This window comes from Amborella trichopoda, chromosome 3 (genome assembly GCF_054954075.1).
Source record: "Amborella trichopoda isolate Santa Cruz 75 chromosome 3, AtrichopodaSantaCruz75HAP2 v2.0, whole genome shotgun sequence".
NCBI classification, from domain to species: Eukaryota; Viridiplantae; Streptophyta; class Magnoliopsida; order Amborellales; family Amborellaceae; genus Amborella; species Amborella trichopoda.
Window position 1 is genome coordinate 57,655,609 of NC_142338.1, and position 12,578 is coordinate 57,668,186.

The following is a 12,578-nucleotide window of genomic DNA, read 5'->3' on the forward strand; positions in this document are numbered from 1 at the left end:
TGAAAGCTTTTCTGAGTCTATGAAACATAAAGGAGATTTTAATGTTAGAGAGAGAATGCATCTTCATTGATCTGTTCTATATTTGTTGGGACCACTCTAGGCGAGCAGAAGCAAGGCTATTCTGAAACTAGGAAACAGAAAGAATGAAGGCCTTCATTTCAAACAAGAGCGAGAGAGAGAGAGAGAGAGATCGTGAACAGAGTGCAACTCACGAGGTGATCGCACGAGAAGGTTTTGAGAGCCCATGCATTGCTTTTAATATCTCTCTCTCTCTCTCTCTAGAAACCTCCATGGTACGACACCTCGTGATTGCACCCTGTTAGGGAATCAGTGGTCCAAGACATTCTCAAAGCCAACTGTATCATTCATCATAAGTGTCCAAAATAACCCTCGCACTTTCGCATGTTCCTTTCTGCCCAGCATCGAATTTCCCCTTATTTGGACAAAGTTAGGGGTATTTCTCGAATACAACATCCCACGGGTGCACTAAAGCCTTATTTTTTTGGGTGAATAGGTGCACCAGTTGTTATCATCTCCTCTCCTAGAGAGATAAGAACAGGAGTGGTAGCAATATAATGGAGATTGCATAGTTGCTAGAGAGAGAGTGAGATGTTTCCATTAACATTCAACCGAGAGAGAGAGAGAGAGAGAGAGAGCAGTCATGTTAAGACTTTTGAGTTGGTGTTAGAGAGAGAGAAAACATAGTGATGGTTTAAGACTTCCATGACGGTGTTGTGTAATCCGTGAAGCGTGGCCAAGAGGGAAGGGGTGAAGCTGCCAGCATCATCTCTGTGTAAGTAGCTTTTTACATTGTAATCTTTTCTTGCTAAAAAATACTATACCTATTTATCAAAGAACTTCTATGCCTATTTATCAATGAAAATCTCTCTCTCTCGTCAATGCCCAGCCCCCCACCTCTCTCTCTCTCTCTCTCTTTCCCTCCCCCCGTCTACTCAATTTTATGATGATTGAATAAGGGAGTTGCAAAGTTTAAACTCATCATTTATATAGCTTATTGGTCGAGTTTGGAGCAACACCATGAGTTTTGCAAAGTACCTTTCGTTTAGTACATACAAAATTTCTAGGAAAATTTTAAAAAAAAACCCAATAAAACACCTCCTTGCAACTTACCCCGACCCAAATTTTTCTCATATTTTTTTTCCCCAAAATATACATTTTTAACAAATACCCCTTACAAAAAGGCACATTTTTTTTACCAAAAAACCCTTATGTTACGCAAAAAACTAATTTTGGCTAGACATTAATGTGGGCATACGTAGAGTACCAAAAGCCACATGGCTGACGGACCACATTAAACTAAAAAACATGTCGGATCACATTCATGCTATGTCGAACCTCATTTTGTCCAGGAAATATGTGCCTAATTGCTTGTTCAATTTGCCGGACCACACCTTCGTCCAGAAACATAAGTGTTTTCTGCCGGACTGCACTTTTGTCTAGAAGCATTAGTGCCAGACCGTTGTTTCGACCAGAATGAAAGTGTCAGATCACAGTTTTGACCAGAACGAAAAGTGTCGGACCTCTTGTTTTGACTGCCGGACTGCAGTTTTGAAGAAAAACAAGAGAAAGAAGAGACGGAGGTGTGGGTAAAGAAATGGGAAAGACGAGAGAGAGAGGGAGTGAGGGGAGAGATATGAAAACGATGTAGAGAGAGAAAGGGTTCAAGGAGAGAGAAAGATAGAGAAGTTTTGTTATTATTTATGCACGGGAGGAGAGAGAGTTAGGGGGAGAGATAGAAAAGACAGAGAGAAGGGGTTCACGAGAGAAGAGAGAGTGAGGGAGGAGAGGAGAGTAAGGGGAGAGAGATAGGAAAGACAAAGAGAGGGGTTCTAGGAAAGAGAAAGAGAAGTTTGATAATATGAAGAGAGAGTAGGAGGAAAGAGAGTGAGAGACGAGAGATGGAAAAGACAGATGAGAGGGGATTCGGAGAGAGAGAAGTTTGAGAGGATAGGCCTTTAGAAAAAACATGTTTTTTTTAGATTTGTTTAGCCAAAAAAAAACGTAAATTTAAAGTGAATAGATATAGACTGGGGGTTCAGAAGAATATGATGTGTTTTTAAAACTTTAAGTCTATTGTGAAATGAAACCTAAAAATAAGATGCGTTGAGATTTTTTTATAAAAAAAAATATACAATAAGACGATTTATTTGTTGTACAAGTAGGTCCGATTTACCTTTGTCTATCATATTTCAAACCAGGTGCTTACAAATGTGTCATTGAGTAGATTTAAAATTTTTAAAAACATTTCTTGAACTCCATAAGGCAACTCAAAATATCCAAACTTTGTACCTCCTTATAACAAAGGTTAATAATATACAATGCCCTTTGTTAATTATAAATTTTAGTGATTATTTGACCTTTTGCCGTTATAGTTATAATGCTACCTCGATGGACAATAACTTTACTTTGGTCCTCATCACCCTTGATTTGGAGGGCTCATGTACAATACTAATTACATGTTATTGATTACTTCTTACACACAGGTCATATGTGACAGTACTATGTTTTACTCATTTATTATGTGATGGCTCCTTGACACATACTCTATAGGATGTGTTACCTTCTCAAGTATATCGACACATTTCCTATGATACGTTATTTTCTCATGGAGTCATGTATTGATGACCATCGTAATATACATGTCCATATCATACATCATTTTATAAGAGAGTGTAGAGTGGAAGGTAGTGAGATGATTTTACAGAGCTTCATTTCTCTAAGGGCGCGATTTGCAATTTTTCTTTTTGTTTTTGGAAGGAGGTTATTTAAATTTTTCAAAAGTTCTGCATTTAACGCACGAATAATTGTAAACTGTGACACCAACTATATCTGATTTGATTTGACCCAATGCTTTTTAGCCAGCTGGCTCTGGCAGACCTATAGAGCACTGTTTCCCTCTGTAGATATGAGCTTCCTCTCTCTGCGATAAAAGCCGTTTCACACAGGTTTCGTGAGCGTCATAAAACAATTATCATCCTTTCACCCTCGTTTACGGAGATAAATCTGAGGTAATTTCCTGTTCATCACTTATATCACAAGAAGAATTTTCTTGAATTTATTATTTTGGAGTAAAAAAAAGTCGTCTCTATGTTGTGATGGGGTTTTTTCAAGTTCCCATCGATGTTTATGAATATTATTTCCGATTAGAAAACATATCAAATGAGTTGTAGTTTTGGATGAGTTATTGAGAGTACAACTCATTAACTCAATAAATAATAGGATTGTATATTATGAGACCGTTTATGTTTTTGTACAAAGATGTTATAATCATTTTTAGCCACTGAATGTAAAATTCAATATATGAAAATATGTGACATCATTTGAAAAATTTTGTTTTAGATATTGTACCTAAACAATGACATATCATCAACTACTAGATTTCAAATCTCACGGTCAATGATGATTGTGAACTCCTTGTATTAAAAGTAAATGGTCTCATTGTATTCATTTCCATTAGTAATATACTGACCTAGCTAAATCTTGGAAATGTACTTGCTGGTACTTATTATATCTCAAGATCTTACCGAGTCGGCGACGTTTTCAAAGAAAGCAAGACCATATTGTGCCTCCAGGTATTCTTCAATTTTAGTCTTGAGTCTCTCCCCTCCCTCCTTATGTAGATCAAAATCTGGTGGCTATAAAATGTGGGTGGTAGACTTTTAATTTTTTATTATAATTTGTTTTTTAGAAATAGGATTAGTAGGAGTTTTTTTAGTTTAGTGGATAAAGTTTGTATTTTATGAGTTGGCTTAGGAATGCTGAGTTCTATTTTGTGATCCGTATTTTCTTAGGAAAGTAAAATCATTAGTCTTTTAAAAGCAAATAAAAGATAGAAATCGTTTTTAGGGGGATAGGAGGTCACGTTTAGAAAAATTTATCTCTTGTATTAGTTTCGGGTACAACGTATTTATCTTTAGTTTTTAGGAAATATATTTTATTTCCTATTTTAAATGGAGCGTTATTTTTTTGGGTTGGGATGAAACTACGGAAGATAATGACTCACTCAGGGGTAAAGTATAAAGCAGGGAGTTGTAGGATAGTGTAAAGGATAAAGCAAGGAGTTGTAGGATAAAGCAGGGAGTTGTAGTTATGAGATATAGTAAGGGTTATCTTGAGAGTCACGTGAGATACTGATTTAAATGTAAAAAATAAGGAGATACACACGATGTAAAAGGCGATTGAATTTTATAAAATAACAAAGTGTTTTTTTGTAGAGAGAGAGAGGTTTTTTGTGGATGTTATTTATTTTTTTGTGTTTATAGGCTGTGCCTAAATACTCATATGCACATGTTTTGTTCTTTCTTGTAATTTTCTACACGATTTTTATTTGTCTCTTTTAAATGCGGTTAATTTGCCGGGTAGTATTTGTTAGTAAATTTTATATTGCATCATGTGGTATCAAAGTGTAATCGTTTCGTGTGAATTGTGGTGTTCGTCGATTGGCATCATGGCTCGTAGACAAAGTCTATGGCCGAGCATCGAAACTCAACCCATTCAACATGAATGAAATTTTCGATATCTCCGTATGATAGATTTCAAAAGTTTGAGAAGGCAAGTAAAAGAGCTGACCATGCACTTTGTGTAAAAATAACCTTGACACACCATACCAACGTTCTGTGTCGCGAGCCTCATGGTCGGGAGATTGCTCACGCTCTGTATTAGGAGCCTCATGGTCGGAAGAATGATCTATTTCCTCATGGTCGGGAGATTGATTACGTTCAGTGTTGGGAGCCTCATGGTCAAAAGAATGATCTATTTCCTCATGGTCGGGAGATTGATCTACCTAAGTTTGATGAAGAACCAGTTGAAGATGAAAAACATGTAGTTTTGGATCTTCAATTGCAATCGTCATTCACGGATGTCATAGGTTACCTCATCTTTGATGATTCGGATGTCATAGGTTGCCCCATCTTTAATGAAGCTTTTGTTTTTTATGAAGAACAAGATAAAAGGAAAGAAATTATGAATGAGGCAACAATGATATTTAATTTTCTTATCGATTAAGAGGTGGATAATCAAGATGACTTGATCCCAAAGGAGATCGAGCATATGGAGATATATGACGAAGAAACCAATGAGATCAAGCCTATGGAGATGTATGACGAAGAAACCGATGCATTCGTGTTGTGCCCAAGGTGAAGTTTGAGCAATTTCAGAAAGTGCACATGGCTGAAAATCTATCTATGACGACCTTTTTCTCGAGGGTTTCTCAGTTTTTAAGTATAATCATCATGCTTTGATCAACGCAGTAACCCACAAGTTCCAATATCGTGTTTACAACATTTGGATCGAAGAAGGTGACGAAACAAATACAAAGTTGATTTTGGCGCATTTCAAAACTCGAGGTCGAGTTTTCTCCAACAAAGAAAGAATGATGCAGATCAAAACCTGGTGGCTACAAATTTTAATTTTTTTTTATTAATTTATTTTTAGAGATGTGGATAGACTTTTTATTTCATATTAGAGTTAATTGTTTTTTAGAAATAGGATTAGTATAAGTTTTTTTAGTTTAGTTGATAAAGTTTGTTTTCATGGGTTGCCTTGGGAAGGTTCAGTTCTATTTTGTGGTCCGTATTTTCTAGGAAAGTAAAGTCATTGGAGTCTTGCTTTTATAAGCAAATAAGAGATGAAATCATTTTTGGTAGTAATGGGGATAGGAGGTCACGTTTAGGAAAGTTTATCTCTTGGATTCGGTTGAAACTAGGGAAGTTAATGAGTTGCGTGTAAAAGATCAAGTAGAGAATTGTAGTTATTTTTTAGGAACTCGAATGGAAGAATATGGAAAGAATTTATTTTGGATAATTATCATATTTTGTTATTAGCATTGAGATATATTAGGAGTTATCTTTTGAGAGTCCCATGATATGATGATTTAAATGTATAAAAGAGGAGGCATGCACCATGTAAAAGGAGATTGAATTTTATGAAATAAATAAAGTGCTTTCTTGTAAAGAGAGATGGGCCATTTGTGGGTGTTGTTTCTTTTTTTTTGTTTATGGGCCCGTGCTAGAATATTCGTATTTGCTCGTTTTATTCTCTCTTCTTGTGATTTTTTTCACGATTTTTATTTCTTTCTCTTAAACGCGGTTAATTTGATCCGACCTGACGCAATATAAAATTCACCTACAAATACTGCCTGACAAGTTAATCGTATTTAATAGAGAAATAAAAATCATGAAAGAAAGCACAAAAAGAAAGAACAAAACGTGCAGATACTAGTACTTCGGCACGAGCCCATAAACATAAGAGAAGAAACAACATCCACAAGGGCCCCTCTCTCTCACTACAAGAAAACACTTTCTTTATTTTATAAAATTCAATCTCTTTTTATATACTTTTTTTATTGCATAAAATTCGATCTCTTTTGACATGGTGTGTGCCGCCCTTTTTTATACATTTAAATCACCATCTCACGTGATTCTCAAAAAATATGCCCTAAACTACTAAAAACAAAATATGATAATTACCACAATAAATCTATCTTTACATTCTTTCCATATTCTTCCATCCAATTTTCTAAAAGATAACTACAACTCCCTACTTTGTCCTTTACACTTATGTAACTCATTATCTTCTCTAGTTTCAACCCAACCCAAAAAGATAACACTCTGTTTAAAATAGGAACAAAATATATTTCCCAAAATCTCAAAATCAAGACCTTATACCCCAAACTAATGCAAGCGATAAACTTTCCTAAATGTGACCTCCTATCGCTACTCTTACCCAAAACGATATCATCTCTTATTTGCTTTCAAAACAAGACTCCAATGGCTACTTTCCTAAGAAAATACGGTCATAAAATAGAACTCAACCTTCCTAAGCCAACTCATAAAAAACAAACTTTACCAACTAAACTAACAAAATTTATACTAATCCTATGTCTAAAAAAAAATTAACTCTAATAAGAAATAAAAATTCTACTCACATCTCTAAAAATAAATTTTTTTAAAAAAATTAAAATTTGTAGCTACCAGATTTTGATATGCATCATTCTTCTATTGTTGGAGAAAACTCGACCTCGAGTTTTAAAGTGTGCCAAAATCAACTTTGTATTAGTTCTGCCACCTTCTTCGATCCAAATGATGGAAACACGATCTTGGAACCTGTGGGTTACTGTGCTAATCAAAGCATAATGATTAAGATTAGAAACTGGGAAACCCTCGAAAAAAGGATCACCGTATGTAGAATTTTGAGCCACATGCACTTTCTGAAATGGCTCAAACTTCACCTTGGAGCACACCATGAATGCATCGATTTATTCGTCATACATCTCCATAGGCTCGATCTCATTGGTTTTTTTGTCATACATCTCCATATACTCGATCTCCTTTGGCATCAGGTCATCTTGATTCTCCACCTCCCCATCGATAAGTATAGACACACTATTTTAAAACTGAAAAATTTTGTGATATTCTTGAACCCTTAGGACCATACTATCCCAATAAACCCCGAGACAATAGACCACCATAGTCCATACTACGTGCCATGTGATCCAGAATACCATGTTTTAGTAAAAAAATTATTAAAAATAGCAAAAGATCTCGTTTTGACCCAAATTTTGGGAGACAGCATCACAAGAGCTTGTAGATCCCCAAGAACTGGAATTTAGCAATTTTGGGAAGATTTGGTCTGGGCAACACCACCGGTCTTCCAACCCAAACTGACCCAAATCCTGCAGAATACCATGTTTTAGTAAAAAAATCATTAAAAATAACAAAACATCTCGTTTTGATCCAAATTTTGGCAGACGGTATCACAAGAGCTTGTAGATCCCCTTAAAACTTGAATTTAGCAATTTTGGGAAGATTTGGTCTAGGTAGACTGACCCAAATCCTATAGAATACCCTATTTTAGTAAAAGAATCATTAAAAATGATAAAACATCTCGTTTTGACCCAAATTTTGGCAGGCAGTATCACAAGAGCCCATAGATCCCCCCCAGAACTAGAATCTGCCAATTTTGAGCAGATTTGGTTTGGGAGACACTGCCAGTGTCGCCCCAGCTCCGACTGCCCCAAATTGAATATTTTGCATGCTAACCCCTCTCGAATCATTTTTGGCTAGGTTCAATGTACCTGGACCATTTTGGTCTACGCGACACTACTTGTGTCATTTTAGGTTAGAGACTCTTGAAACCTTATTAGCTGATGTGCCCAGAGAAAACTTAAAGATTGTGATACCAGAGAAAAACCTAGACCTAAGAAAACCTTAGCGTTTGGCCACCTGAAGCCCTACTTCAAAATTAATTAATTTTACTTAATTTTATGTTATATGATTTTTAGAATGTTTATTTGAATTTTTGTAAATTTTTTTAAAATTTATTTTTTTCATTTGGATTTATAAATTAAGATAAATTAATTTTCCAATATTTTAAATAAAATATGAGATTTAAATTTTTAAATTCAAAATAAAATATTTTTAAAATTATGTGGTACCCTCTATATATATGGGGCCCAATTTAGAATATGTGAGAATTAAGTGGGGCTCACGTGTGGCCACCAAAAGGTAAGGACTAACTTGATCACCAAGTTAGGTGATAGTTATCCCCTAGTTTTTATTTTTATATATAACCAACTTACATGATAGATTCAAATATTTGAAATATTTAATAAATCTTGTGAATGAATATTACATCATTTAAGAAATAATAAATGGATATACTAAAATATAAGTAAGATATATATTTTCTTTATTTAAAGATTTGATAGGAATAGATTTAGGAAATGGATGATAAGGCTCTAGCACATCCTTTTTAATCTTGATGGTGGATCAAAGGGGTGGATAGTTCAAAGCTTTCATCCCACAAGTCTCCTTAGATTGATGATCAAGATTTGATCTTACGATTTGATACAAACCCTAAAGCATAAAATATATATAAAAAGATGCTCACCACCTCATAAAATCTCTACACATATTACATATTCTCTCTGTAAGGGTTTTCTCTCTATCCCCAATAACTCTCTAAGCGGCATGCCCCAACCTAAGAACTTCATATATCTCCCTAAGTTCCAAGAGGGGGCACCCTCAAGTCATCTCTTTCTTGCGAATTCTAGGTGGCACGCCCAAGCTAAGGTTAGCTTGTGGTTATTTGATTTGTGTGGGTAGCTAAGGAGAGATCCCCTAGCTAATAGATTTCCTCATCTGTCTTTGATTTCTATCTCTCATCTCTCTAAAGATCGAGTTAATGGGCTTGAGCAAGATTACGGCATTGAGGCCTTAAGTAGTTGATTCTAAAGATCAAGCTAATGGGCTTGAGTAAGGCTAAGACATTGAGGTATTAGGTTGTTGGTTCTAGATCGATCGAGATCCATATAACATTGAGAGGATTTTTACCACAAGTAGGAGAATCAAGAGACCAGTCATAAATCCCAAGTACTATCGGAAGCAGATGACTCAACGAGGGATGTACCAAGTCCGATTGAGGTAATATCTGGCAATTTTACTTCTTTAAATTTTATTTTTCTGTTGAGCTCTTTTATTCCTATAAAGCACTGAGTTAATGTTTTGATACAATAAATTGTATTTAATAGTGGTAGCAGGTGAAAACTATGTTTCTTTGCTATTTTACTTCTTTAAATTTTATTTTCATATTCAGCTCATTTATTCCTATAAACCAATGAGTCAAGGTTTGGATTCAATGAATTGTATTTAATAATGGTAACAAGTGAGAACTGTGTTTCTTTTCTTTATTTATTTGTTTAATAGTTATTCGGTTGTAATTGGACATTGTGAGTAGTATTGCCGATGTAAGAATAATAAATAAAAAAATTAATTTATATACATGGTGTTTGATCACATAGTCCAACCTTCAGTTAGTTCATTATAGACTTTCATTATTTTTAAAAATATGTAATTAATACTAATTTTCATACGATACTTAAAAAAAATAAAATAAATTATACTATAGGTGTTGAAATAAGAGCTTGAACACAAATTTATCATAAAATATGGTACACGCTTTGTGAATGATATCAGGTGCACAATGGAAGTTTGAGAGTAGCTGTTGTTGTATCGTCTTTCAGTAATACAAGGGCATTCATTGATAGAAATACAGTGAAGCTCCATGAGCGTACCTTGAGCAATGCACGAGGGAGAGAGAGTTAGGATGGGCAATGTTTCCAAAAACAAAAGAGGAGGGCGGGAGAGAGATGTTCACAGCATTGCACGGTATAAGCTTATTTCGCTTGCATTGTCTTAATTTCCTTTATAATGTTCCAAGAAGAAAAAAGAGAGAGAGAGAGAGAGATGTTTTACAGTGTCTTATTTCATCGTGTAAACATATATACATATTCAAAGCTTTTACTCAGTAATGGTCTCACACATTACAAACGGGTACAGTTTGTATAGAGCCGAGGCTCTAAACAATCAAATTAGAGCCTACCTTCAAATAGTATCAATAAATATGGTTTTAATATTGAAATTTTTTGTGATAGCCTTAAAATATATTTTCATCTTTAATTATAAAATTTAAAGCTTAAAAAATACTATATATCGAGCAGATCTATGAACACTTGAAAATCTTGAAAATTGGCGGTCCTAAAATGTGTTACAAGATGCACTATTTTCAAAACTTGAAATTCATTTTTCTCTCATGTCCATGCATCTTGATGTCGAGATGATCAATTTGAGTATATTTGACCATCAAAACAACCTCTTCTAGTAAAAGTTTTGAGATGGGCTCTAATTTGATTGTTTAGAGCCTAAGATCTATATAAACTTTTCGGCTTACATAACTTATATAAATTCGTTCCACGTTTTACAGAACTTATCTTGCTTCCACAATTGGGGACATTCAAAGCTCAAGGTGGTGGAGCAAGTATAAAAATGGGTGACTGGGTTGAAGGGTTGTGGGCGTGGGCAGCCCAAACATACGTGGGCTCCTGGCTTCCAATCGTTAAGAGGGGTGAGCTACATGACCTACATTTAATTAAAAAATTCAAATAAAGAAATAGGAACAAATAAAAAAAGTTTAAAATAGGAAAACCACATTGTCTAGCTTGATTACCAAAATAAGAAATTGGAACAAATAAAAAAATTTAAAAATAGGAAAACCACATTGTCTAGCTTGATTACCCGAAAAAAAACCATTCGGTTCTGAACATATGATGGAAACCCATTGGGCCTCACTGATGCCTCTAGCCAATTTCTTATCTAAATTGTCACAATTTTGATCCAAATCAGCATTTTTTAAAACGATGGTTGCATATTAGGAGACAAGAAGGGGAACTCCCTGATAATGCTTTAGTTTTGGAATTATTGCTTTTGTCATATTTCAAATTGGATGGTTTTGTAACGAATTAAACCTACAGTTCAAAAAACATTTTTCAAATTCTGACACACTCCAAGCCATCCAATTTAATATCTAATAGCTAGTAGGAATTGTGACATCCTTGTAACAGAGATAAATAGTCTCATAGTATACATCTTAGAGTAACTTTCTTTTAATTTATGCTCGTAGTGTTCAAGCTTTTCAACCTATACTTGTAAAACTCAAGCCCAAAAACCATCTATAAGATAGATTTTTGGAAGAGACTATCTGAATTGGCACGTCACGTCGGTTTTGTTGTAAAATCAGGATAACCCAATCACCCCTTTTGAGCAAATCTGGATATCTCAAATCCCACTAGATGTGGTGAGCACTCCACCACAACAATTTCAACACTCAAATAATATGCCCAAGGTGCAATAACAAGTGCAATACAATTGGAAAAAATATAAGAACAATAAAACAAGCAATATGAGAAATCTTCAAAGCACAACACAAACGAAAATAGAGAGGGACACGTACATATACATGGTTCACCCAAAATGGGCTACGTCCACCGGCAAGACGACAAAGGTATATTCACTATCAAGAGGAAAAAATTACAAGATTGTGATTATGCAGAGTTACCTCATACAATCTCAAGGAATGCTCAAACAAAGAACTTCCTACCACAAAACCACTGACAGTCGACTCTTTTTTCGATTCACTGCAGCCATAACGAAATACCGACAAAATGGCTCAAGATAAGCTCCAAATGGTGGTGCTAGGGTTTTGTTGCAAAACCCCTAATTTCCCACACCCAATCTTCTCTAGCTTCTTTTTCTCTACAAAAGAGTTCATCTCCATGTTTCTCTCTCTAGAAAAACCTTTTAAGAGTCTCCACTATAAAGGCTTCCTTTTAGTGACAAAAGTACCCCTCACCATAGTGAAAAACTTTAATGAGCCTGTACTAAAAAGACTTCTTTTTAGTGACAAAAATACCCCTCACCATAGTGAGAAATACCACATGGGGTGGTGGTTTGGCATCACCTCCCAACAATATCCACTTTGATGCAAAATCAAATCTTGCCAATCCATCACTTCCTTTCTTTTTTGAAACTTAGAGAAGTTAAACTTCATTCTAATTTATCTATTTGGATGGTCTTTGTAAGTATATCTGCAAGGTTGTCTTCGGTATTGATCTTGACCAATCAAACTCTTCCATCTTCAACAACTTGACGAATATTAGGAGATAAAAAGGAGAACTTCCTGATAATGCTTTAGTTTTGGAATTTTTGGTCCCAACATGCAGA

General features: G+C 35.0%; 1 long non-coding RNA gene across 1 annotated transcript; it reads left to right on the top strand.

Annotated features, from left to right (window-relative positions):
• Positions 1–324: 324 nt before the first annotated feature.
• Positions 325–5,973, top strand: LOC148782996 (uncharacterized). Its single transcript, XR_016051903.1, has 2 exons — positions 325–793; positions 2,880–5,973. It is a non-coding gene; the product is annotated as an uncharacterized LOC148782996 (long non-coding RNA).
• Positions 5,974–12,578: the final 6,605 nt, after the last annotated feature.